Source organism: Odocoileus virginianus, chromosome 11 (genome assembly GCF_023699985.2).
Source record: "Odocoileus virginianus isolate 20LAN1187 ecotype Illinois chromosome 11, Ovbor_1.2, whole genome shotgun sequence".
In the NCBI taxonomy this organism is placed as follows: domain Eukaryota; kingdom Metazoa; phylum Chordata; class Mammalia; order Artiodactyla; family Cervidae; genus Odocoileus; species Odocoileus virginianus.
This window is the reverse complement of record NC_069684.1, coordinates 10,701,791-10,729,416: the sequence shown is the minus strand read 5'-3', so window position 1 is coordinate 10,729,416 and position 27,626 is coordinate 10,701,791. Positions and strand designations below refer to the sequence as shown.

The 27,626-nt window shown below is 43.6% G+C and overlaps 1 long non-coding RNA gene across 19 annotated transcripts in view; it reads left to right on the top strand.

Moving 5' to 3' along the window:
• LOC110140446 (uncharacterized) overlaps positions 1-27,626 on the top strand; it is a 171,574-nt gene that overhangs the window by 66,056 nt on the left and 77,892 nt on the right. For 18 of the 19 annotated variants that reach the window (XR_011490248.1, XR_011490252.1, XR_011490254.1 and 15 more), the window contains exons 4-5: positions 24,058-24,222; positions 24,731-24,877. This is a non-coding gene — a long non-coding RNA (uncharacterized lncRNA). The remainder of the gene's footprint in view (positions 1-24,057; positions 24,223-24,730; positions 24,878-27,626) is intronic. The other variant, XR_011490257.1, reaches the window with a different exon arrangement.

The following is a 27,626-nucleotide window of genomic DNA, read 5'->3' as shown; positions in this document are numbered from 1 at the left end:
GCTCCTGACCCAGGTTCCCTTCTGCCCCGCGGCCTTCCCCGCAGGCTGGAGGGACCAGGGAGGTATCTGTTTCAGGACTCTCAGTTGCCCTTGAAAGTTTATCATCTATTGACTGAGTGTTGACCCAAAACATTACTAATTCCTGAGGCGACCTTACAGGATGTCCTGTTGAGACTTTTCCTTCTTTTTTGTCAGTGCTTTGCTGGCAGATTAAAATTCAGTGGACCCCATTTGTAGGAAGTCTGATAAAATATTCTCTTCTCAATCACAAACAATTTCTCCATCTGCCACTTGGCTGAGAGAATCAAATTCAAATACCCTTGTGAGAGGGGAGCGTGATACCAAGCAGAGGAAGGTGCAGAAAACAGCAACGGGTTTGTGCCTGGACACAGACTTTACCTGTCTGACGGAGCTGAGTAGTCAGCTCTGGTAGGCTGCTGGTTTTTCTTCACCAAATTGATAGAATCCACCTGAAATTATTTTAGGCAATTATTTGGTATCTAGTAGGTACAGCTGTATGTATGCCGTGCATAGATCTTTAGAGAAACAACAAATCTGGGATTTGGTATAGATAAGCTAGGGAGGGAATAGATTGATGGCTATATGAAGATCAGAAAAGCTAATTTGGGAAAAGTGTTGCAGTCAGCCAAAGACATTGAAGGAAATCAATGTAACCCACTTAAGGAGGCATTTATAATACCTATTATTTGCAAAGAAATATTTTGGGATGGATAGAAAATGAAAAAGACCTGATCCTACGTTTGAATTGGTGAGGAAAACTTACTTTCATTCAATCATCCTCAGTAAGTATCTATTATGTGCCAGACATGGAGATATACTAAGGAACAAAAGGGAATCTACCCTCTGGAAACTTATATCTTGTGGGGGAAAGCAACAGGGAAAATGTGACCACAGTTTGGGATAAATCCTAAGAAGGAGATAAAGAGCATATTGTGATAAAGAGTATCCGGGTGGGTCAGTCAGTTCAGTCGCTCAGTCGTGTCTGACTCTGCGACCCCATGAATCGCAGCATGCCAGGTCTCCCTGTCCATCACCAACTCCCGGAGTTTACTCAAACTCATGCCCATCGAGTCGGTGATGCCATCCAGCCGTCTCATCCTCTGTCGCCCCCTTCTCCTCCTGCCCCCAATCCCTCCCAGCATCAGGGTCTTTTCCAATGAGTCAACTTTTCACATGAGGTGACCAAAGTATTGGAGTTTCAGCTTCAACATCAGTCCTTCCAATGAACACCCAGAACTGATCTCCTTCAGGATGGACTGGTTGGATCTCCTTGCAGTCCAAGGGGCTCTCAAGAGTCTTCTCCAACACCCCAGTTCAAAAGCATCAATTTTTCGGCACTCAGCTTTCTTCACAGTCCAACTCTCACATCCATACATGACCACTGGAAAAACCATAGCCTTGACCAGATGGACCTTTGTTGGCAAAGCAATGTCTCTGCTTTTTAACATGCTGTCTAGGCTGGTCATAACTTTCCTTCCAAGGAGTAAGCGTCTTTTAATTTCATGTCAAGAAACACCTGGAGTAACAGGCAAATTTGGCCTTGGAGTATGGAATGAAGCAGGGCAAAGGCTAATAGAGTTTTGCCAAGAGAACGCACTGGTCATAGCAAACACCCTCTTCCAACAACACAAGAGAAGACTCCGGGTGGGTAGACTGGTGCTATTTCAGATCAAGGAAGCCCTAGAGAAGAGCACTGTAGATAAAGGGAACTTCAAATGCAAAAGTCTGAGAAGAAAAATCTTGGTATATTCTAGAAACTCCCTGGAAGTCCACATAGTTGGAGTATAGTGGGGAGAAAGATGATAAAGCTGAAACAGAAATCTAGATGAGAAATGACACAATGGGGCAGAAGGGTGGAAACAAATGGATCAATCCAAGATTTGGGGGAATGAGGGTGGTAAGATCAATGACCCTGCCTGAGGGACTGGATATGGGAGTCAAAACACAGCTAGATTTCTGGATTAAGAACTTGGTATATGATGCTGGCACTTACAATAACATGAAGCCTAAAGAAGGACTATCTTTGCAAGGGGTGTAATAAAGGATTCCATTTGGAGGCTGCAGAGTTTGAGGGGAATGTCCAAGTAGGCATTTGTGGTGGTTTACCTGCTAAGTTGTGTCTGATTCTTGCCAACCCTTGGACTGTAGCCCGCCACGCTCCTCTGTCCATGAGATTTTCCAGGCAAGGTTACTGGAGTGGGTTGCCATTTCTTTCTCCAGGGGATCTTCCCGACCCAGGGATTGAACCCTAGTCGCCTGCATCACAGGCAGATTCTTTGCCAATTAAGCTCCAGGGAAGTCCTATGTATGGTTAAATATGTTGGTCTGGATTTAAGATATATAAAATATTAATTTAGAGAGAAATGAAGAAATAAGTAAAGTGCTATGTGTGTTTAGAGAATGAAGTAATTAGTTAAGACTAGGGATACATAGATGACTACATAGGGACATGCTAAGTTCAGCAAAGACCATCAACAAAGGAACAGAGAGTAGAGAGGAAGAGAATTAGATAAAAGTCTTTCTTTGTATGATGAAAGAAAAGGTTGATGATTAGTGATATTAAAAAAGACTGTATTTCTAAATTTCTCCCCAGAGAACTCAGCTATAAAGGGATGAGGTGAGGTCTGATCCATCTCTAAGAAAATGAATGTTCAAGGCACAGACTGAGGAAAAAATGTAATATATAGATATATAAAAATCTCATATTCATAATATGTAAAGAATTTCTACAAATCAACAATAAGAAGTCAAATAAAAAAGGGGACAAAAATCTTGAACAGACATTTCACAGAAGATCTCGTACAAATAGCAAGAAATAAATGAAAAACCATTGCATGTGTGTTAGTTGCTCAGTTATGTCCTACTCTTTGTGACCCCATGGACTGTAACCTGCCACCTCCTCTGTCCATGGAATTTTCTAGGCAAGAATACTGGAGTGGGTTGCCATTTCCTTCTTCAGGGGATCTCCCTGACCCAGGGATTGAACCCAGGTCTTCTGCATTGCAGGCAGCTTCTTTACCATCTGAGCTACCAAGGAAGCCAGTAGCCATCAAGAATGTGCAAATTAAACCACAGTGAGCTACTATTTTACCAACATGAAAATGGCTAAAACCCAGAAAGACGGTCAATGCCAAGTGTGAGCATATGGTACAACTAGAACTTTGATATGTCTGTTGGCAGTGGTGTAAAAATGACCCACCACTTTTGAGAACTACTTAGTAGTTTCTTAGAAAGTTGATCATATATCTACTCTATAACCCAGAAATACTAAATTCTAGGCTCTTACTAAAAAAAAAGAAATGAAAATATATGTGTACAAAATGGCTTTTACAAAAATGATGATAGTAATTTTAGTCATAATCACCAAAGACTGGAAACAACCCAGATTTCCACTAACAAGAGAATGGATAAACAAACAGTAGTTTATCTGCATAGTGGAGTACAATTCAGCAGTACAAAAGGATAAACCACTAATAAATGCAACAACATCTCAAAAACACGATTTAAGTGAGGCCAGACATGAGAGTATACATGCTCCATGATTCCATGTACCTGAAATTATAGAATAAAATTAATCTATAGTCATAGAAATCAGAAAGAGATTGCCTGGTAAAGGGCTTAAGGAAACTTTCTGGGATAATGGAAATGGTATGTCATTTAAGTGGCGGTTACCTAGGTGTTTACAACTGGTAAAACTCATCAAACCAAATGCTCAATATCTTAAGATCTTGCATTTTATTATATGTAATTTATATAATATTCTTGAAACTATTTGCATAGCCTAGTTTTGGAGCCTACATTCTTAAAATACTCCCCAGTTTTAGGGAGGAAAAAACAGGAAGTGACTGCATGGGGAAATTTATTAAAATAAAATCGATGAATTTAAATTAGCAGTCTAACCCTTTTGCTTTCTGAGAAACCCACAGCTTCTGCATGCATGTGTGCTAAATCACTCAGTCATTTACAACTCTTTGTGACCTCATGGACTATAGCCCAACAGGCTCCTCTGTCCACGGGATTTCTAGGCAAGGATACTGGAGTGGGTTGCCATTTCCTACTGCAGGCACAGATCCTGAGGTTGGTCTATATTTGTGTGGACATGTGGTTGAATTAGAAGCCTTAAGTTGTTTTTGTGGTTACAGCTCACTATAGCCTGCATCTATGTAGCACCTACTATAGACTAGGTCCTTGACATGCCGTGTTTCCTAAAGTGGCCTGTTGGTTCCCCAAGGGACAGGTGTTTTAGCTCCTCTTTCCTCTGCCTTCCTCTACAATATGGCTTATTTTTCCCTTGATTGTTCACATGATGATGCCAGTACAGAGTGGGTGCTGAGTAAATATTTGGTGAATGAATGGATGAAGAAATGAGTTCTTGAATATCAGGTGGGTGAAAATCTAAAAGAATATAAGAACTCAGTGTCTCATTTCTGTTTAAAAAATAAATTTTGTCATATACCTGACTTTTAAAAACAAAACAAAAAAAACCCTCTAACTTCACTCTCTGTAAATTGAAGTGAACAAGAGAAGAAGATATAGGAAAAAATGGTCTCACTTTCTGTCCCTTTTACTTCTGATATCAAAGGCCAAACTGATGACAACTGGTCTAGTGGTTGGACTTTGGATTATTAAAAAATATTTTGCAAGAAATAAGCTTGGCTTATAGAACCAACAATGAGATAACCGACTTCAGTAAGAATGACAGCAACAGTTGATATTTCTGGGAGAAAACACTGACCAAAACAAGAACCCAAAAAGTCCCTTCCAATCTCAAGAGGCAATGGGATATAAAAGAGATTAAGTTTAGCTGCAGATGCCAACAGAGAAAGTCTTTGGAAAATGTGTTTAGTGAGAATCTTTTGTCAAAATTTACTAACAGCCAATATTTTTTCTATGGCATATAAAGTGGCAACATAAATATTTAATGATTTTAATCTAGGATATACTAGTAGAAATAAAACAGAATTAACGTTGGTCAAATACTTCATCCTTCAAATACTTCTCTTAATACTGTGAATTAGCCAAATGATAAAAGAAAAAAGTTTAAATAAGTCACTGTGTTGAAAAATAGAATATAATTGACAATTGATGAGTGAGTCAGCAACCAAATATTATAAAAAGAAATCCTATTTTGATTGTATAAATTTGATGAACAATATAAAAGCCCATTAAATTCTTAGAAATTCACATGAAACTAAATTTTTTGTTCTGATTATAAAATTTAAAAGTCTAGGTAATTTATATCCATTGGCTATTTTAATAAAAATTTAAAATTAATTTATTGCAAATTAATGAAGAAAATTAAGGATACATTTTATCCATTTCTGTCATTCCATGGAGTTTATGATTTCCTCCAAGAATACCTAGTCCACTGTAAAATAGAAAACAAGCAGCGTTGTCTTGAGACTATAAATAGGACATGGGGAAGGGGGTGGTGAGAGGGAGAGTTTCCAGAAAGGGAGAAGTTGCAGATACACAGGCTTCTGCCTCCTACATTGTTCAACTGGCACGGAGCCACAGATTTGGTTTTGAGCTACTTAATGACCAAATCGAAAAGAGAAAATAATTTATTGACATGATTTAAACAAAATTTACATTAATTATACTGACCTTAAGAAAAGAGTAGCCTAACTAGGAAAAAAAACCCACAACTCTTAGACCTAAAAGAGGTATTTGTGTGTGTGTGTGTGTTGATTTCAGAAGACTGAGAAACAAAATGGACAATGTTTTCAACAGCTCCCTTTAGTTAATAAAATAGAGAATTTTGTCCTGTTATTTCTTCTTAATGTCAAGCTGGAGGAGACAATGCTGTTTATGAAGAGTCCAAGACAAAGAAGGATGGATTGGGCTGTAAATGACCTGCCCAATCCTCCAGAGCATGCTTCTCATGTAAATCGAGTTGTAAGGATTTTGGGGTTATCGTCTCTGACATAGGTTTTCTGCGAGGGTATTGGGGGGTGATTGCAGAGCTCTGAGTATCAACTGAGAGAAGGAGAGTGTTGGCACTTGGATGAAAACTGAGAAGCCAAACCAGTCAAGGATGTGGCACGCGGGGAAGGGCCAGAAATGGCCAGTGGCTGCACAAGGATGATGTCCTCCTGTGGTCAAGAGTCAGTTGACGTGGATAACAGGGTACCCTTGGATTTGGCAGTCCAAAGACTTGACAGCTTCTTTTAACTTGGTGTCATAAGCAAGATTTCCTAAGTTCTCTCTGGGTCTGTTCCCTCACCCTGCAATGATGCTGGGAGGGGTAGCGTGTTCCCCACTCCTGGCATGTTTTTCCAAGTAGGAGGTGTGGCATTCAGGACCCTCTCCATCTCCTTACTCACTTGCTCCAGGGGAGTGATTTTGTTTTAATATTTTTACTTATTTATTTGGGGCTTCCCTGGTAGCTGAGACAGTAAAGAATCCACATGCATTGCAGAAGACCTAAATTCGATCCCTGGGTTGGGAAGATCCTCTGGAGGAGGGATTGGCAACCCACTCCAGTATTCTTGCTTGAAGAATCCCATGGACAGAGGAGCCAGGCAGGCTACAGTCCTTGGTCACAAAGAATCAGACACAACTTAGCACATTTATTTATCTTCTTTTTAAAATTTCTTTCTTTTTAGTTGGAGGATAATTGCTTTACAGTATTGTGTTGGTTTCTGCCACACACCAACATGCATCAGCCGTAAGTATACACCTGTCCCCTCCCCCCGAACCTCTCTCCCGCCTCTCACCCCAACATGTACACCACCATATGTAAAGTAGACATTGTTGGTATTCAGCTGCTAAGTTGTGTCTGACTCTTTGCGACCCTATGAACTGCAGCATGCCAGGGTTCCCTGTCCTTCACTATCTCCCAGAGTTTGCTCAAACTCATGTCCATTGAGCCAGTGCTGCCATCCAACCACCTCATCCTCTGTTTCCCCCTTCTCCTTCTGTCCTCAATTTTTCCCAGCATCAGAGCCCTTTGCAATGAGAAGGCTCTTTGCATCAGGTGGCCAAAATATTGGAGCTTCAGTTTCAGCATCAGTCCTTCCAATGAATATTCAGGGTTGATTTCCTTTAGGACTGACTGGTTTGATCTCCCTGCAGTCCAAGGGACTCTCCAGAATCTTCTCCATCACCACAGCTCAAAAGCATCATTTTGGTGTATGGCTCAGGGAGCTCACACTGGTGCTCTGTGACAGGGGGTGATTTATCACATTGATATATTTAGGAAAAACACACTAGAAACGTGTGTGACCCACCCACCTCTCCCCCTTTCTTCTGCAGAGCCATCTGCCTGCCTGCCGGAAGTGGTTCTCTGCCCCCCTCTACACTGAACGGGCCGTCTTCCTGGGTCCAGCGAACCTGTACCGGGGAGAGCAATGCTGCCTAAATCTGGGGCTCTCACACTTAGCATTGTCCTGCCAGTTGGCCTTTATTGGTGATAAAGGTTTTATTTCAGCTCCCCTCTGTCAGTCCTTTGTCTCAGGTGAAGCAGGATGTCATCTATTGACCCCTTTCAGAGACCCCAACAGGACTGACTTTGTTTTAATCACAGCCATCTGGCCCTGGGTGTGAGGTCTAACTAAGGTAATGAAATAGCACGGCAATGCTATGGGGGCAGTGGCTGGTTTGGAGAGTTATGCTCTTGGTTATTTTCCCCAGATCCTTTTAGTCCAGAGGTATCATTGAGTAATACCGATCACAACATCCATAATAAGACAATGATCTTTGACACTGAAAGTGAAACAGTGAAGTCTTAGGCATTGTCCCACCAAATCCTTCCCTCCTGGCTTAAGGGGCCTGCAGCCACCTGATTGGAACAGCTGTCTTCCTGGGGCTACCTCTAGTGTTCTGCTCCACAGTACGACTGCATTTATCTTGGCTGTAGATGCACCTCTTTATCGCAAGATTCTTTCCAACAGCACTATCGGGCCAAATCCTGGTGAAAAATATAGGGTCTCTAGAAGCAGATGCCAAATTAATAAGCATTATGAATAGCCGAGTGTGAAAGATCCCGTTGGACCCGTGTGCAGGTACAGAGGATGGCGGGGCAGGCCCCCCAGGAGGTTGTTTCTGCCGAAGAACAGGACTGACACAAACACCGCGTCTGGAAACGTGGTTTCCCAGCACGGCTTCGTCTGCCTTCCCCATCTGCTCCAGAAGCATTATTCTGGGCACCTTGACAGGAGGACTCCAAGTGAAAAGGAAAAAACAAACAAGTGTGTGTGTTTTTTATCATCTCCAAATACCTTCGGCTCAGGGATACGAATGAAAAACCCTTATCTTGTGACCTTTCAGGTTTACTCCAGGAGGAGGACAGAAGGAAGGGGAAAAAAAAATTATGAAAACAAGCACAAAAGGTGCCATCTTGTTTCTTTTTGTCCTTGTTTGCTCTTTATTTAAAATGAGAAGCAAAAGAGGATTCTGGTCTTTAAGCCAACCTGTTGACAGACAGTTTGCTTTGATTTGATGTGTACTTCATTTGCATGAATAAAAAGTAGCAGGAGAGTGTTGTGACTTAACAGTAATATAAAAGCTATTAGAGGAGCCTTGATCATTAGCTTCTTTGTCACAGGGCAATTGTATCTTGCTTTCAATCACCAAATGCCATTTAGAACATTCTCCAAAGCTGTGGGGATTGACAGACTATACAGATTCCTTCACTTCGGGGCAGGCTGAGTCAACTGCAGACAGTAGCATTTACCAGATCCCAAAATGAAAAGAAAAGTGACTTCTAGATAAATTAGAGTGTCTACTCAGTCAAGGACAAGTGGGGAAGGGCAATGTCATCCGCTAGAGCCAGAGGGCTGAGAAAGCCAGGAGGAAGAGCCTGACTTTCCTCCTCCCTTTCCCAGGGACAGGACAGGAACTTTGTGCAACTTATCTGACTGGCAACGCAGGCTGATTCCTCCCCAGAGGGTGCGGACTCTGCCAGGGAGGCCCCACTCTCCTCAGTATGATCAGTGCGGCTGAGGCCAGTTTCCATTGTTAAAGAGGGTAATAAGACTTAGGAGTTATTCTTAACAGAGCGGGGTCACTGTGGCAGTGTTTGGTTCGGCTCTATCCTCACACCAATCTTAGGCAAATTTGTGAGGTTTATGGGTTTTCAGTGGTGCCACATTTTTATTTTAAAGCCGTTTTTCCCTCCTTAGCAGAACATTCTCAGTTCTGCCTTTCACAGGTACAAAAACTGATTAATAGTATAATGTGTTATTCCTCCTAGGGGTTATAATTTAGCAGAGATGGAAGCCTTGGCTTTTTCTGAGAGAGAGCCTGCAGGAATCTTTGGGACAGTAGGTGGAGTGGGGTTTGAGGTAGGGGAGATAGATCTATGTAGAAACTGCTGGAGTCCCACCACACAGAGAGAATATTCTAGCTTTCCAGGGGCCAAGAATGTTTGTTGTTGTTGTTTTTTTTAATGGATTAATGATTTTTAATTACATCAGTGTAGTTTTTAGAAGAAGGGAGAAAAATATACCTACATATTGGTCTGTTACTGAGATGCAAAATAACTTAATAGCTTCTGTTTCTGTGCCTCAACTGCTATAAATTTATCGCACCTTCATCAGAATTGATCTTATTCATATTTTCATGCTTAATGGAAAGCATAACTAGATTGATAAATCTGTCCTTTTAGTTGTTCTAAGAATCGTTTTTATTAATTTTAATTTAGAAAAGGAATGTATGTTGATAGTGAGAAAATTAGCTGGATTTCAAGTTTGATTAGGAATATTTGCTAGCATATGAGGTCAGCTGCTTGTAGTAGAAACTCAGAATAAAGAGTGGCTTTGTTGTTGTTCAGTCGCTCAGTTGTGTCCGACTCTGCAATCGCGTGGACTGCAGCACACCAGGCTTCCCTGTCCTTTATCATCTCCCAAAGTTTGCTCCACTGAGTCAGTGATGCTATCCTACCATCTCATCCTCTGTCGCCCCCTCCTCCTTTTGTCCTCAGTCTTTCTCAGCATCAAGGTCTTTTCCAATGAGGCGACTCTTCGCATCAGGTGACCAAAGTATTGGAGCTTCAGCATCAGCCCTTCCAATGACTATTCAGGGTTGATTTCCTTTAGGATTGACTGGTTTGATCACCCTGCTGTCCAAAGGACTCTCAAGAGTAGCTTATACAAAATGCAAATATCTTTCCCACGGAACAGTCTGGAAGAAGGTGCTTCAGTGCTTGTATGGCAGCTTTGCTCTTTGAGACCGTCTAGGTGCCCAGGCTCATGCTGACATTTTGCTCTGCCTTTGCAGAGGACGGCCTATACCAGCTTGATCCAAGGTGCCTCTTCCCCACATTCACACTGAAAACAGCAGAAGGGAGGAAGGGGGACACATACCTCCGTTTAAGGATGTGACTCGAAGTTACACATACGGCTTCTGCTCGCGTTGCTTTGGCTGGGTCTTTCCACACCAGCTGGAGGGGAGGTTGGAAAGTGTCATCTTTATTTGTGTGACCATGTGCCCTGTGAAAGAGAAGAGGAGATGGTCATTGAAGACTCACTAACAGGCCTGATGAGCAGGTTTGAGGAGAAAATGTTGGAAGGCTGCAGTCACTTGCGTGGGTATGCAGAGAGGGGTGTTTGTGTGGGGCTGGGGGTGGACCAGGCAATAAGAAGTCTGGATGCTCCTTCTCCTGTGATTTCACTTCTAGCAGTTTGGTTTTATGCGTTTTATGTCTGCTTCCCATCTAATGTCTTCAATTCCAGGCTCTCTTGTACTTCTTAGATTTCAATTTTGGGGTTGAGAAGATACATTCATGGTCTTTAGTCAAGTGATTCCAATTAATAACCATAGCATGAGCAAATACTACAGACTACATGACACGTTAGATGTGGGAATATGATGCTGAATAAGTGTCTGCCCTCAGGAATTTTATGGTCTACATCATGGTTTCTCAACCACAAAACTTCTGATGTTTGGGCCTGAGTAATTTTTTGTTCAGAGAAGGCAATGGCAACTCACTCCAGTCCTTGGGGTAAGGAGTGGGCTCTACCTACTAGATGTCAGTAGCCACTCCCCTCCTAGTTGTGACAAGCAAAAACATCTCAAAATATTGCCCAATGTACCCAGGGGTGGAAGTATGAGGTGGGGTATAGCAGCCCCTACGTGAGAACCATTGGTTCAAAGTTATAAGTTAGGTCCCTGGATCTTAGGGTGTGGTTCCTAGGCTAATAGCCTCAGTAAAATGTTGTCAGAATCACCTGAAACTTATTAGAAAAGCAAATAATCAGACCTTATCCCAGAACAACTGAGAAACTCTAGGAATGGGGCTTAGGGGTCTGTGCTTTAAAAGCTCTCCAGGTGATTCTGAGATTTCTAACGCTTGAGAACTGCTAAGCCAGATCTTTCATTCAATGCTTTCAATTCAGTGTATTAAGTCGTAGAGGAAGGCATACCCTGAATGCCATGAGAACGCCAAGAAAGGCAGCTAATCCGACCTGTGGAAGTCACAGGCAGCTTATCAAGTAGGCAGAAGTGACACCTGCATCTGGAAGTTTATGTCAATAACAAGCAGATGTAAAAGCAGAGGAGGAATGAATAAACCTACCCAGAGGACTGAAGGATCACAGTGCATTTAGTGTCACTAGATGGTGGAGTCTGAAGTCAGGTGGCCCTAGGCTTTGGGATTGGAGGTGCAGGCAGGAATTTGGTTGCGGGTGCGCCTGGCATGGTATGCTGGACAGTTGTTTTTAAGCTGCTTAGCCTCTGAATCCTTTTTCAATGTGTGGACACTATACCTATGCATGAATCTTGGTGGGAGGCCAGGTTATTTCTGCATTGGGGAAATGGGATTTTCAGAGGCTAGCTCTTCCCTGCCCAGTGGCAGCTAGGGCAAAGGCATGTACCTGGGGCCTGCCAGTGGGATGCCCACTCCCAGGCCTTGATTCTGGAGCTCACAGGAAGAGAGAGCAGGGTACTCAAGCCAGCGGCCATGGCAGTGCTGACAGCAGCGTCCTCTGTTGTGTGTGGCCGTGGAGCTCTATCCAGCACAAGTCCTGACGTTCTCTCCAGCTGGCTCTTCAGGCCTGACTTTCACCTCCCCTGGTCTTGTTTGTTCAGGTTCCCCTGACTCTTGCCCATTTTCTTACCTGATTCTTCAGCCTTTCTAGTGATTCTGTCGATTCACTTCAGTTCAGTTGCTCAGTCCTGTCCAACTCTTTGCGACCCCATGGACTGCAGCACACCAGGCTTCCCTGTCCTTCACCAGCTCCCAGAGCTTACTCAAACTCATGTCCATCGCGTTGGTGATGCCATCCAACCATCTCATCCTCTGTCGTCCCCTTCTCCTCCTGCCTTCAATCCCTCCCAGCATCAGGGTCTTTTCCAATGAGTCGGTTCTTCACATGAGGTGGCCAAAGTATTGGAGTTTCAGCTTCAGCATCAGTCTTTCCAATGAACATCCAGGACTGATCTCCTTTAGGATGGACTGGTTGGATCTCCTTGAAGTCCAAGGGACTCTCAGGAGTCTTCTCCAACACCACAGTTCAAAAGCATCAATTCTTTGGCGCTCAGCTTTCTTTGAATTACCTTTCAGTAAATTCTTTCTCCATTTAATTATTCATAGATCATCATCAGCCAGAGGGGGTTTCTGTGGCTCACAACTAAGCATCCTGGATGTTATATATGGGAAATGAAGAGCCTCTGCAGAAGGGCCGGCTACCACTTACCGTCTATACTACGGGAAATGAAAGAATGACACCTGTCCCTTGCTGAGCACATGCTGCATCAGGCGCTTTATCTAAATCATCTCCTGACCCTTAGAACAACCCTTTAGTAGATACCCTTATTATTATCCTCATTTTATACATGGAAAGCTGAGTTTTGAACCCAGGCATTCTGTCCAGAGCCTGTTTCCCTGACAACCAGGACCAAAACCCTATCCAAATCCCCAATTTTTTTTCAAGGTCTCTATCACCTGTCAATCCCCACCACAAAATGGCATCCCCCCTAAGTTTGCCTGTGTATGTGATGATCTTCCCCTTATGTTTTATTTCACCCACATATTGTGTCTAATCTGTGGCTCAGAAGATCAGGTACTTGTTTTCATGTCACCCTAGAATTATTTCATATCTCTCTGATATCTTTGTCTTCCAACTTCATCATAAGCAACTTGTGGGTTCTAATCCTAACTTGTATCACTTACTGGGAGGTGGTCACAGGCCAGAATTATTGAAAATGTAAATATGACCTGGCAGCATTGCTATGGGCAGGGGCAGTTTTCAAAATGCTGTGTTTAACAACTGATTCACAAGACCACTGGCCAGGCAGGGTCTGGTCTTTGTCTCTAGGTTGTGTCCAACTCTTTGTGACCCCAGGGACTGTAGCCCACTGGGCTCCTCTATTCATGGAATTTCCCAGGCAAGAATACTAGGTTACCATTTCCTTCTCCAGAGGATCTTCCTGACCCAGGGATCAAACCTGCTTCTCCTGCATCATCAGGCGAACTTTCTACCACTGAGCCACCAAGGAAGCCTGGCCAGGCAGGGTAGTAAATGGCCGTAAATATCTGTAACGCCTGGACTATGCAAATGACTGATTATTAGCTCTAGTTGTAAAAAGAAAAATAATGAATAGAGTTCTTTGTAAGCTGTACAGCTTGACAAACTCTGCATTATCAGTTCACCTTCCATGTCTATTTTAGCTGCCACAAAGCCTAGCATATTCTTATATACTTGGTACTTGATAAATCTCTGAATTAATGGATGAATGAGTGAATAATCAACATGATGCGTGCCTTCAACCTGCTGTTAAAATCAGTAATTCCCTGTTTTAGTTGCGTAAAATACCCTGGGCCATCTCCTTGATTGTTTGGTGGTGAGGGGGCTCATGAATCTCTCAAACAGGTCTCCCACCACACTAAGCTTTGAGTCACAGATTTGAACACCAAGTGATATAAGTCATATTGCACCTTCAGAGAGATGGAGACAGGAACCTTGAAATCAAACTAAGAAAGCTGGCTCGGCAAGTCCAGTCTCCACTCCACTGGGTCCCTGGTTCAGATGAGGGGATTGGTGTCCTGCAAAGTCTAGCCTGGGAAGCTAGGGGCTCCATGTGGCCATTCTCCAAGGCAAGCAGCAGCTCCCAGGAGCCCCAGTGGATCGGCCTGGGTTGCCCCAGGGCCCACCTACCTGCCTGGCACTCGGAGCCTGTTGCTGAAAGTTCTTTTCGTCCTTCTGTTCCTTCTTCCGTTGCCATCACGCCGACAGCTGCAGGAGCACATGGAGGTTGCTTGGCAGCTGCTTGCCACAGATGCTGGGCTCTGTAATGTACTTCTCCCCCCTCTGCTGCTGCTTGGGAGTGTTTCTCTGGCTGCCGGGATGTCTTCGTCCCCGCCTGTGGGAGGGGTGGGCGCTGAGGTGCTAGTGGGGTGTGAAGCCTTGGGGGATTGGTGCTGCTGAGTTGGCAATATGGCTAAGTCCTCAAGATCAGCTTTGCCTTTTTCACACACAAGTGTCATTTTTAACTGTTCTGCATGCCTGAGAATGATTTCAGGCTGGCCTGGAGGGAAATAATGTTGGGATGTCTTTTTCTCTGCATTCTTGGAAGCCTTGCCTCCATCCAGGTCATCATTTTCTGGGCTGCTTCCTTGCAGGGACCTCCCAACTGAACTGGCCTCTTTCCCTCTAACTTGCCCGCTTTCTTCCACCTTCTGTGATGCTACCATACTGACTTTCCTGTGGCCAAATCTGACCATCTCTCTTCTATTTTTTTGAATCCTCATAGCTTGGAAGATTAAATCTGAACTTAGTGTGACTAAAAGGCCCTCCGTGACTCATCTCTGTTGCAGCCACATTTATTTTGCCCGAAACAAATCAGCTGCTTCTTAACTCGATCTTAGACTTGCATTCACACAGCCTAGGAGTTTTTTCCTTCCTCTTTCTTTCTGTCTGTTCACCTGGTTCACTCCATCTGAGCCAGAGAGATCTCCAGGCATGTTGTTTGTTTGTTTTTTTTTCAGTGTAGCCTCTCTCCTTTAACCTGATCCTTGATGGATCAAGCTGCAAAAGTTATTGACAGAACCATTTCTGTATAGAGATAACCATTCAGGCAAAGCTGCTGTTGATTAAACGGCCTACTCTGTGCCAAGCGCTGGGGCACAAACATAGCTGAGATTCAGTGCCAGTTCTTAAGGAGTGTGTGCAGTTGCAGAGATGGAGGAGGAAGCACACAGTTAAAACAGAAAAAACAACAAACTCTATGACACAGGCAAGTACAGGATGTTACAGGAATCAGATGCTCTCATAACATCCTGAATTTCCTTCTGTTTTATTAGTTCTGTGATGAGTTTGTGTTTTCAGTTTGTCTGTCTCCCCAACAATTTCTGAGTTTCTTGAAGGCAGGGTCTATATCTTTCTCAAGTTGTACCCTTCATGCCCACGTGACGTCTGGTACAGAACTTCAAGAAGTGCCTTTGGGCAAATGCAGCTCCACCCATAAATGATGTGTCCGCATGAGGATGGCCTTGCAAGAGGCCCTGAACGTAGGGTCACCATGTGTCTCTCCAGGAGAGTGGCAACCCCAAGGAATGTCCTGGAATCCTCTCAGGTTGAAGGACACAGCAAAGAACACATGGGAAGTTGGGGGGCCTGTAGTTTCTGAAATTTTCTACCTTGCTTGCAGAAACTTGGTCCCTCTGCTTCAGCAATCCCCAACCTTTTTGGCACCAAGGACCGTTTTGGTGGGAGACAATTTTTCCATGGACTAGGGTAGTGGTGGTAGGCAATGATTTTTGGATAATTCAAGCACATTACATTTATTCTACACTTTATTTCTCTTTTTTTTGTAATATACATTTTTATTCTTTAATAATACCCTTATATATAATTTTTATTCATTGTTTACTCTCAAATCTCAGTCTTCATTTGTTTTTTTTGGTCTTCGTTTTAAATGGATATATTTTCCTTCGTCATCTAGTAATATAAATCTTAGATAAAAAGACTTCCTATACAATGGCTTTTTTTCTTTTTTAAAAAATTTTATTATTATTTTTTAACACCAAGAACATTTTGTATTGGAGAATAGCCAATTAACAATGCTGTGATAGTTTCAGGAGAACTGTGAAGGAACTCAGCCATACATACACATGCATCCATTCTCCAAACCCTACTCCCATCCAGGCTGGCACATAGCATTGAGCAGAATTCAATGTGCTATACAACAGGTTTTTGTTGGCGGTCCATTTTAAATAGAGTAGTGTTGTGCACTTTATTTCTAATCTAATGCCACTCTGATCTAACAGGAGGTACCAGTCAAAGGCCCAGAGGTTAGAGATCCCTATTCTACTTGTTCCTCATCATTTCCCTCTCTCTTAAGATCCCACTTCCTCTGCTCTACTTTTCCCCTGTTTTGTTCAGAGAAAGCATCCATTAAAGGACATCACATGCTATTTCAAATAAAATTAAAGGGCTTCGGAGATGGCACAATTGTAGAGAGTCCACCTGCCAATGCAGGAGATGCAAGAGACGCAGGTTCAATCCCTGGGTTGGGAAGATCCCCTGGAGGAGGAAATGGAAGCCCATTCCAGTATTCTTGCCTAGAGAATTCCATGGACAGAGGAGCCTGGAGAGCTACAGTTCATGGGGGTCCCAAAGGGTCAGACCCAACTGAGCACACACACACACACACACACACACATACAGAAATTAAATTTTACATCATTGTAGAGAAATTAGAAAACTCTGATAAGTACAAAGGAAAACAAAAGCTTAAGTAATCCCGCCACCCAGCATTGCCTGAATCACTGCTACTGATGTGTTGGTGTACAACCTTTCAGATTTTTCTCTGCACACATGTCCAGAGAGTGTTTGAGTTAAGACTTTGGACTGAGGCTGCCTGAGTCTGAATCTTGGCTTCACCATTTACTGACTGGGTGACGGAGGCCATTTGGCTGACTCAGCCTCTCGGTACACCCTCACGGCTCAGTGGGGTTCATTGGAAGACTTAGAGCACAGTGCTGTTGAGAGACTGAAATATTCTATTGGTGCTTACAACACTACCTGGTGCATAGTAAATATAAATGTATTTAATTAACAAATATTTACTGTGGGCCTATTTTATGCCAGGCACTTTTCAAGACAACATTTAACATTTAGCCAAAAGGGCCACTGCTAGTATGCAGTTTATATCCTGGTTTATCCACCGAATACATTAACTAGCTTTGGTATTACAAAGAGTATCAGATTATGTACTGCATCGATTCTGCTTTTCTCATTTACAGCATCTTGCTGTATATTACAACATTTTTCAGCATCATGAAATCTTGTATTATTCCTGTAATAGTGATATAGTATTTCATTGAATGGATACCATATTTTATTTAACAGTCTCCTTTTACTCGGTATTTAAATAGCTTCCAATTTTTCATATTTTCAAAACCCAGTACAATGAAAGTCTGATACACACAACTTTCTGCACTAACCTGGGTATTTCATCAAGAGATAGAAGTTACAGATCAGGGAGCATGCACGTGAGTAGTGTTTCTGGTAGACGTGGCCTCCTGAGATGATTATGGACCAAACTGCCAGCCCCAGTGCTGTGGTTGAGAGAACGGTTCTCCATACTCTCATCTGAACCAATGCTGAGCTTTTTTATTCTTTCAAATTAGGGCAAACATGGTATTATGTCATTTTTATTTGCATTTCTTTAGCTTCAGGTGAGGCTGATTTCATATATTTATATATAACAGTATTTGTATTTTTAGATATTTTTATATCTTATAATATTAGAGAATTATATATATGTGCTTGTGCTAAGTCACTTCAGTCGTGTCTGACTCTTTGTGATCCCACGGACTGTAGCCCACCAGGCTCCTCTGTCCATGGGCTCCTCCAGGCAAGAATACTGGAGTGGGTTGCCGTGCGTTTCTCCAGCAGATCCTTCCCATTCAGGGATCAAACTTGGCTCTCCTGCACTGCAGGCAGATTCTTCACCATCTGAGCCACTATAGTGTTTATATTTTTTATTGGCTATTTGTATTTCTTATTTTCTTTTTTAAAATATTTTTTTGATGTGGACCATTTTTAAAGTCTTTATTGAATGTGATACAACATTGTTTCTGTTTTATGTTTTGGTTTTTTGGCCACAAGCCATGTGGCATCTTTGTTCACCGACCAGGGATCAAATCCTCACCCCCGGCATTGGAAGGTGAAGTCTTAACCACTGGACAGCCAGGGAAGTCCTAGTATTTCTTATTTTTTTTGTTGATCACTTGTGTCCCTTAAAGCCTCTGACTTTGATAAGATGATCTTGGATGTTGCTTAGACTGAATAGTCTTTCTCTGTGAAAGGCCTAGACCCTTGGTAAGCTTTGTGAGGTGATGGTTTCAAGGGACATGTGCCCAGCCTTCTCTGCGATGTATTTACATTCTCCACTAAAAATGTCTAATGTTGTAAATCTGACTCTTCTGCATTTCAGCAGGGATGTGGTTTTAATACTAATGAACCACTTTTTGTGCATCTCAGGGAGAGCAGGGGCCACTTTGGCAGAGACTGAAAGATGCTAGGTGTTGTCTGGTTGTGTGTGATGGATGTATGATCCGGTGCACACCTATATCTCCCTCAACTGTAGTTGTTGGCATAACTGAGTGTGCATTTGTGTCTGCCTATGTACGTGTCTGTATCTTGAGCTGAGATCAGAAAACCACATGTGTATTTTGGGGTCTCTGTGAGGTTACATAAGTACCTTTGTATTTCCATGACCTGAATCTATCTCCCAAGGGATGTTTTGTTCAAAATTTGCTTCTTGTAGGAAGACTGCCCTGATTATCCACTCAGCCTCAGATTACTTCCCTCTGAACTTCCTGAGCACATGTGTTTCACATCTAAACTTGCAAATGCATTGCTAAAAGCGTGTCCTCAATAACTCATATAAAGTTTTTCTCGCGTGAGAACCCTCTGCCTTTGCCTCTGACCACTTGGAAATGAGATTCTGGGCTTTATCACATCCCCTCAAAACAGATCCAACCCACGAAGCATTAGTGAGTAATGTAGAACTGACTACAATTTTATGGGGAGATGAAGGAGAAAGCTACATGATACAACACCCAGCAATAAGTAAAGACAAAGATCTTCGCTTTCTCCTGCCAGAGTTCCTCTTTAGTCATGGGGAGGGTGAGATGGCATGGCCGACTTAATGGCATCACCAACTCAATGGACGTGCATTTGAGCAAACTCCGACTCAATGGACGTGAGTTTGGATAGCATCACCGACTCAGTGGATGTGAGTTTGAGCAAACTCCAGGAGATAGTGAAGGACAGGGAAGTCTGGTGTGCTGCAGTTCATGAGGTCGCAAAGAGTCGGACACAGCTTAGTGACTGAACAAGAACATGGGCCTCTGGGTCTCCTTCTCCCTCCCTCTGAATCTTTCCCTAAAGTAGCCACTGAACATCTCCTCCTTTCCTTGTCGGAGAATTTCAGCTTGCTACTGAATTTCTTCATCAAAGCCTTCAGCTGATCGTAATGTCCAGGAAAGCCAGCATTTTTCCCACAAAAATGAGCCTCTTTCTGTAGGAGAATGTACTGCTAAGAAAAACACGTTTTTTTCCCCAAGTTGTTCCAGCAGGCTACATCACCAGGATTTACTTTGTCTCTTCATCCAGTTTCACGCAAGGACCGTCTTCCGTTGATTTTATGTGCTTCTCAGACTCCTTTTCTTCCCATGATTTTCTCCAAGGCTTGGCACAAAGTAGGTCCTCAATAGATGCTTGCCAATCAGTAAGGAATCTCCTCCGTATTCCCATTACTTAGCTCAGCATTTGGAACTTAGAAGGCACATGACTATTCAGACAGACAAATGATGAAACCTTGGTCTGTGTACCTTAAGAAGGCAGTGGGTAAGGTGGGGTGGCCAGCTGGACCCTGAAATACTGGTGTGCTCACTGCCTTCCAGCGCATGGACAGCTCTGTAAGGCCCAGCCATTCATGTCCTTCCACTTCTAGCCCATTTTCTTTTTACTCCAGTTGGCTTGTAGGGTTTTCTTCTCTAGTTCTCTTTGTGTCTTCCTTCATAAAGAATCAGGCCAATCCAGGAGGGAATTTCCAAGATCCACTTTCTAGAATATGATACCGTGGAACTCCACCCCCTACCTTGTCCCTCCAATAGTGTGGTTCCTCCCAGCCTCCCCTACGTGGGGCCTGAACTGCCTGCAGCCCTGTTCTTTCCCATTTCTCCCGAGGCCTCCTTTGACCACACAAGGGTCAGGAGAAGGAAGATTTCAGGAGACAAAGATAGGGATATATTGGTTGCATAAAGGGCAGAAGAGGCAGGAGAGGGATGCGGGCAAGAAGAGAGGATTCCACAGAGAAGAAAGGTAGGCCTGTTCTACTTGGAAATAAAGATGGCTGGATGATTGGGTCAAATCCATCTCTTAGGAGTTTTCATATTGCTCCTTGCTCTGTGCCATGGCATTTCCTCTTGACTTCTTTGTTATTTACTTATTTTTTTGGAAACATACAAAATAGAAGAAAAATGCCAAAAAAAAAAAAAAATGAAATGGTGGGAGTCAGAAAGAAATGTCAGGGTATCTTTTTTTTTTTTTGCTTTTCCTTTTTTCAGGATATCTTTTGATTCAACACCTAAGGAAATCTGGAGGTCAGCCTAGATTCTGGGGCTCATTACCCAGATAAAGTCTAAAATCTGTAAGGATAAAGAACTCTGCATCTCTCCCCTTTCCCCCTGCTAATAATTCTCACTTCAAAGACCCCTTCTTTTTTCTGCCTTTTCACCAAGAGCTAGATTTCAGAGGATTAGAGGGGGCATGAAAGTGAAAGTGAAGTTGCTCAGTTGTGTCTGACTCTTTGTGACCCTATGGACAGTAGCCTGCACCAGGCTCCTTCATCCATGGGATTTTCTAGGCAAGAGTACTGGAGTGGGTTGCCATTTCCTTCTCCAGGGAATCTTCCCGACCCAGGTATCGAACCCAAGTCTCTGGCATTGTAGACAGATGCTTTACCATCTGAGCCACCAAGGAAGTCCGAGTGAAGGCTAAGTGAAGATTACAGTTTTCTTATACGATAATTTCTAGTGACCATAGGTGTTTTCTTTCCTCTCTGATGGCCTGGTTGTAGGAATTTCCCAGCCAGCCTGCCATATCTGCCCTTGCCTGGATCAGACTCATCCCCCACCTCCGCTTCTGAAACTCATGCATTTCTATTTATTCTTTAAAAATTGCACTTGATTTTGGTAAGAATACTTGATGTAAAATCTGTTCTATTAACAAATCTTTAAGTTTATAGTACAGAATTGGTAACTGTGTTAAGTATAGGTACTTTGTTCAGAGGGACTTCCCAGGTGGTGCTCATGGTAAAGAGCCTGCCTGCCAATGCAGGAGATGTAAGAGACATGGATTCCATCCCTGGGATGGGAAGATCCCCTGGAGAAGGGCATGGCAACCCACTCCAGTATTCTTGGCTGGAGAATCCCATGGACAGAGGAGCCAGACAGGCTGCAGTCCACGGGGTCATAAAGAGTCAGACACGACTGAAGGGACTGAGCATGCAGGCACTTTGTTAAGATATACATATATATACATGTATATGTATATATTTAAGTAAGTTACAATGTTGTCCAGCAGATCTCCAGAGCTTATGTATCATCTGAACCCAAACTTTATAACCACCATTTGGTAACTCTTCACTTCCTCCTCCCTTAGCAGCTGCTCTTCCACTCTCTGATTTTATGAATTTGACTATTTTAGAAACCTTTGATAAATTTCATGGTATTTGTCCTCCTGTGACTGGTTGATTTCACTTAGCATAATGTCTTCAAGGTTCTTAAGCCCATGCATTTAAGCCCCTCCCATTTTTTTGTGATGGGGTATCTCAAAGGGTTCTTGCCCACCTCTGCTTTGTCAATATTCCAGCCTCTTCTTGATGATTCACTGGCCTCCTGAACCCTGGAGTCCAGCTCCCTAAACCCAGGGTGCACCCCCTAAATCTTTTCCCTGAGTGTCCCCAGACCCTTGCCCCACGGGCCACACATGCTCCTTGAAGCTCACCTGCCCCCTGTCTGCCCAGCTCTCTGACTCCCCAGGCATCCAACCCACACCATTCCTACCAGCCCTGCCCTGCTGAGGCCCCTGCCTGGCGGGACCCGGCGCCTCTGATGACTAAAAATAGGAGTTGTATAAAAGAACGGTGGGACCCAAATAAAGTCTGAAGCAGGAAATATAATGATCCTCCGAAAATATGATTCTGTTGCTTCCACAGGAGCCCTGTATCTGCTTCAAAGCAGGTGAACTATCTTTATTTTGCATTCAAACTATCTTTTGGGGCCAGGTTTCCTTCATAACATGGCTTATTGCAAAATGGATCTGAAACCCTAGGGAGTTTATCTGTAGTTAGGTTTTTTTTTTTCCTTTCCAGTAACTGTGGGTCGGAGGTATTCCAGCCATTATTGACTAAAGGGCTACTCTGTTTTATGACATCTAATCAGATGGATGTCCCACTGGTAGGACAGATTGTGTCCCTTTTTTTCCCTCTGGACTGAGGAGATAAAGAGATAAAATTCATAGGTTGTGTTATTTTTTAAAAAAATCAACAGCCTAGTTCCCCATGAGATCTTCACGTGAGCCTGTTATGCATGAGAGGATAGCCTTAATGGGGGAGACTGAAGGGCTTGCGAGCAGGACGTTTTGTCCTGTGAATGGCTAGGCTTGGTCTGGTCCAGAAAAATTTCTATTCAAGGTCCTCTTGGATCCTGATGGTTCAAAGAAAAATGGCAAAATCTGATTGTGCTGTTCCCAGATGCCTTCACTTGCCCAAGAAGCCAAGTTCAACTTCTGTTTGGAAGTTGACACGATCCCTATGCTAAAATACTAGACACATAATGTCTCAGAGTTTTCATTTCCTGTTGCATAAAGTGGGCCTGAGAAAGCAGCCATGACAATTTCCCAGGTCCCTGATGAGACCCCAGGTGGGCCTGGGTGTATATGAAACATCGAGTTCTATTCAGAAGCAAGGTATCATTGCAGACTTTGTTACAGTGCGACTTAAGCACCCCAAATTTCCCTTTAGCATATGCTATCAACTCTAGCATCCCTACCATTATGAAACTATATATGGTTTCACCCCCACGTCATCTCTTGGGACTGCTTGTGTCTCTAAGTAGGACTACCTTTTATTTGTCCTGAAACTTCCGCCTTCAAACCAGAAGCTGTCCCCTGGGTTCAGGGTTTTGGGATTTGTGAACAAACCCATTTTCACTCTGCCTGCCCTTTTCATGATTGTTTAGGTCTCCGCTTATATTCCCTCAAGGTTTGCTTTTGCAGCATAAGACCTAATTCCTTCCGGAACAAAGGTTCCTCCATAACTGGGATCATTATAGGTTCTCTCTGAACCCCCTGTCCACTGGAAATCCATGTGTATTAGCAACTGTCTTGTCTTCCTTAACTGTAAGCCTAAACACCTTCTAAGTAATATCTCAGCCCAAACACCTTCTAAGTAATATCTCAGCCCAATGTGTGCCAGAAAGATCTGTCTTCATAAACACTTAGAAAATTGATTTTGGTGAAGAATCTATGGCTGAGGACTCTAAAAAAAAAGTCAGTTACTTTTAGTGTCTCTGGCTCTTCAAGACTTAAGGCTTAAGAAACCTCTAGGAAGACACCTCAGGTTTGCTCAAGGTTTTGGTAGGAAAGCAGGGGAGAGATTTCATCATAAGATTTAAGAGACTCAGGAAGGTAACTGCCTAGAAACTCTTTTAAACAAGTCCACACAGTTCTTTGAGACAGATCTTTTGTTAAAATTAGAGGGCTACGCCATCTAGTAGGTAACTTCCAGGTTCTGGGGCTGGGCCATCTGGTTGGAATCTTGGCTCTGCCATTTCCTATATGTGTGACTTGACCTCTTTGTGCCTCAATTTTCCTGTCTGTAAAATGGGGACAATAATAGCAACCTACTTAACAGGTTTAACTAGGAACTCTCAGAATGGAACTCATTCATGTGTAGAGGACTTCCTGTATTACATATGGGGCACTTACCCTAGACTGAACCCTGTGATCAAGGTCTTATATTACCTAGTTCAGTCTTTACAGCAACCGTGTGAGAAAGGTGCTGTTTCTTTCCTAGGGATGAAAAAGCAGAGGCTTGCGGAGAGTGGTCAACTTGCTCTACATCACGTGGTTGGCAAAGGCAGCACCAGAAGTCAAAGCCCATGCTCTTCACCACTTGATCTTCTGTGTTTTCATCTATGTTTCCATCAAGGAAATTTCTGATCTTAATTTCATTTCTCAGGTAGGTATCATCTAGAATACTAGAGTTTATATTATCAGCTAGTAATTTGACTTATGGAAAGGGCACTGGATTAGAAGTCAGGAGATCTAAATTTTGATCTAACTCTGCCACTGACTACACCAGCTGAGACAACGTGTTTACCTCTGCTGGGCTACCAAGTGGGAACTGATAATGCCTGCCCTGCCTATCTCAGGGACTATGGTGAGGGTTACTTTCAAATTTATCCAATAATGAGTGCTCACTGGACGCTCAAGTTCACGTGAGCTGCATTTGCGTGTATTTTTCATTATTGTTAAATACACTTGTGCTGTGCTTAGGAGACACTTGAAATGCAAGATACTGTTGTTCTTATGAGTTTGAACAACATGAACCAGTTTTTCTTGGGGTCTGATTGCCCTCAGGTTAACCATCAGCTGGGATGAACCCTATTATTTCAGAGAGTGAACCTCACTCTTAGGACCTTCCCTGAATTTCAACCTTCCTCTTTCAACTGTTTCGTGAACAATAGGCATGTGAAGAGCTGCTTTGGAACCAGGATGTCCTCAAAGTCAAGAAGGTCAAACTGAAGCCTCCCCATGAAGATCTCCATGAACCTGAGGTCCTCATGAAGTGCTTCTAACCCTGCATCCATCCAGTTGCTATGGCGGGATGTTGGGTGGGTTTCACTCTTTGCTAAGAGATTAGGTATCAACATGCGGAAGAAGGATTTGACCGCTAAGGCAATAATAAAAAGTGAAGCCAGGATTCATATTCAGCCGGTGTATATGAAGGTGACAGATTTTTCCCAGTCAGAATCTGCTTTGATCGGTCAGTGACCACAGTGGGCTGCTTATTATATGTACTGACTCTCACTCCTGGAAAAAGCTCATTTGCTGCTGGTTTTGCAGAGGCTCTTCCTGGTTCTGTGCTCTGCCTGGTGCCAACTCTTTTCCCATCTGCCTCCTGGGAACATAGAGGTAGCCCAGGAAATAAGCACAGGGCTCGGGGTGGGGCCTCACGCGGGGTTGACACAGTGTAGCAGGTCCCCATTGCCCTGGTGTCCCCCAGATCCTGAGGGGGTGCGTCCATTCAATTGGCTCAGTGCTGAGAACAGGAGCCAGATCTTCTTCAATCCTTCATCGTGACAATCCTGTGCTGATGTTTAAACGGTGCTCAAAATGCATTCAGTGAGTGAATAAACCCTCCAGAAAGTATCCGAGCATCAGATACAGTTTAGGGAGCTGTTGGCTTGTTCGTGGTGGAGGGTGAATTAAAAAGACTAGATCACATCCCTCAGGGAATTCCAGTGTATAGTGGATGATTCCATCACTACGTGACAAAGATAAAGGACATGCAGATGGGCATTTTATGAGTGCAAACGGATTTAATTTTTAAAAGTCAAGGTCATCATTAAGGAAAACGAAAGAAGCAAGAGAAATGAAGGACAAGTAGAGGGTTTTTCGGTTTTTTTTTTTTTTTAATTGGATGTAAAGGCCCCAGGAGAAGCAAATTCCTCTGGAAACAGCCCAGCCTGTGGCATTTCTTCTTTTTCCAAAGGCTGGTTTTGTTGGGTTTTTAACTGAGAGCCTCAGGATGGAAGGAGAAGCTATCTCCCCAGCACAGAGTTTTCCCCCTCTTTTCCAAAGGGAAGGCAGATTTGGGAAACTGGCACTGCCCCTACCCAGATGGCAGCCAGCAGCTGGCTCTGGCAAGGGCAAGTTCTCACTCCCGGCTGCTGGCTGCCCGGCCCCTCCCGTTTCCCCAGCAAGGCCGGGCCATTAGGAAGGAGAGGATGCGGGAGCCGGGCCGTGCCAGCGGCTCCTCACCACCCTGACCCGGCTTCCCTGGCTCCGGCACCCGGGCCCACAGCCGGGGAGCCGGGGAGCGGACCCAGAGGCCCCAGCCAGCAGCCTCAGCCGCCCGCTTCCCACCTCAGCTGCTGACTTGGCCCCGTGCTGGACCGCACGATGGCCGCTGACATCCATGGGGTTGGAGAGCGAGGGACAAAGAGTGGCCGTGACTTCAGGGCGCCTGGCCTGGCCTGGCCACAGCCCCGCTGGCTGGCTGGGGTACCAGGGCTCGGACGGTCAGCCTGGTGGCCCGTGGCTGCCCCTGTCCCGTACCAGACACCCCCCGTCGCTCCCCAGATCGCACCTGTCCCCGTGGTCTTCACCTGAGGCACGTTTTTCTTTCTCCCAGCTTTTCTTCCTTTTCCTTCTTCCTCCTCTCTCTTTCTTCCTGGTGTTCCCTTCTCCTCTCCTCTTCTCTCCTCTTTTCTCTTCCGTTCCTCCCTCTCCTCCACCCCCTTCTCACTTCACGGAGTGTATTTCTCCTACTTCTTCGCTTTCCTCCTCTTTACTTTATTCTTCAAACATGTATTGACTACACCTTCTCTATCGGTCCCTCTACGAGACTCTGGCAGGACACAGATGCCGTACACTTGGCCCTGCCCCTGACATTTGTGCATGAGATGAGTCTATGACAGCTGATGAATGACTAGGGAAATAGAGGCAAGGGTCACTGGTTTCTGCCTGGCCCATTTTGGGGAAAAGTTTGCTGAGGAGCTGCCATTTTTCAGTTTGGTTGCTCACTCAGCTTTGTATGTTCCCGAGGGAAGATACAGATTTCCAAGTCTGGTTGGAAAAATGGAAGCTTTGATTTTTGTTTCAGTTTCTGTTTATGAATTCAGATTTAAGGCTTTGAATTTCCATCAAACCCAGTTTATCCACTTTTTTTTCTTTTGTGGATAGTGCTTTTGCTATTGTATCAAAGAGCTTTTTGCAACTAGCCCAATGTTGTAAAGATTTTCTGCTGTATTTTCTATTAGAAATTTCATAAATTTGCAATTACATTTACAGACTATGAACCATTTTGAGTGAACTTTTGTATATAGTATGTATAGAGGGGTTTTTTTGCTTTGTTTTGTTTTGCATCATCGTCGTTTAGTCGCTAAATTGTGCCTGACTCTTTGCGACTCCATGGACTGTAACTGACAGGCTCCTGCATCCATGAATTCTCCAGGCAAGAATACTGGAGTGCGTTGCCATTTCCTTCTCCATTGTTTTTTTTGCATATTGACATCCAGTTGTTCTGGTATCATTTGCTGAAAAGACTATCCCTTCCCTATTGAATTGCCTTTGCATCTTTTCAAAGTTAAGTTGACTATATTCGTGTGGGTCCACTGGTGGACTCTTCGAGAGCATTTTAATGTCCAATGTATTATTGAACACATTCTGTCTCTGTGTCCTTGTCTCAAAATAAATGCATTCCTACTGTGTAAATGGCACCCTATGCAGGAACTAGAGTTACTACTTGACTGGGCAAAAGAAAAGAAGTTTGGGCAAATACAAATTAGAATTCACTCTGCCCCTGATTGCAGCATGACTTTTGGGTTTTGGACTTTTTGATCTTAAAGAAATACAACT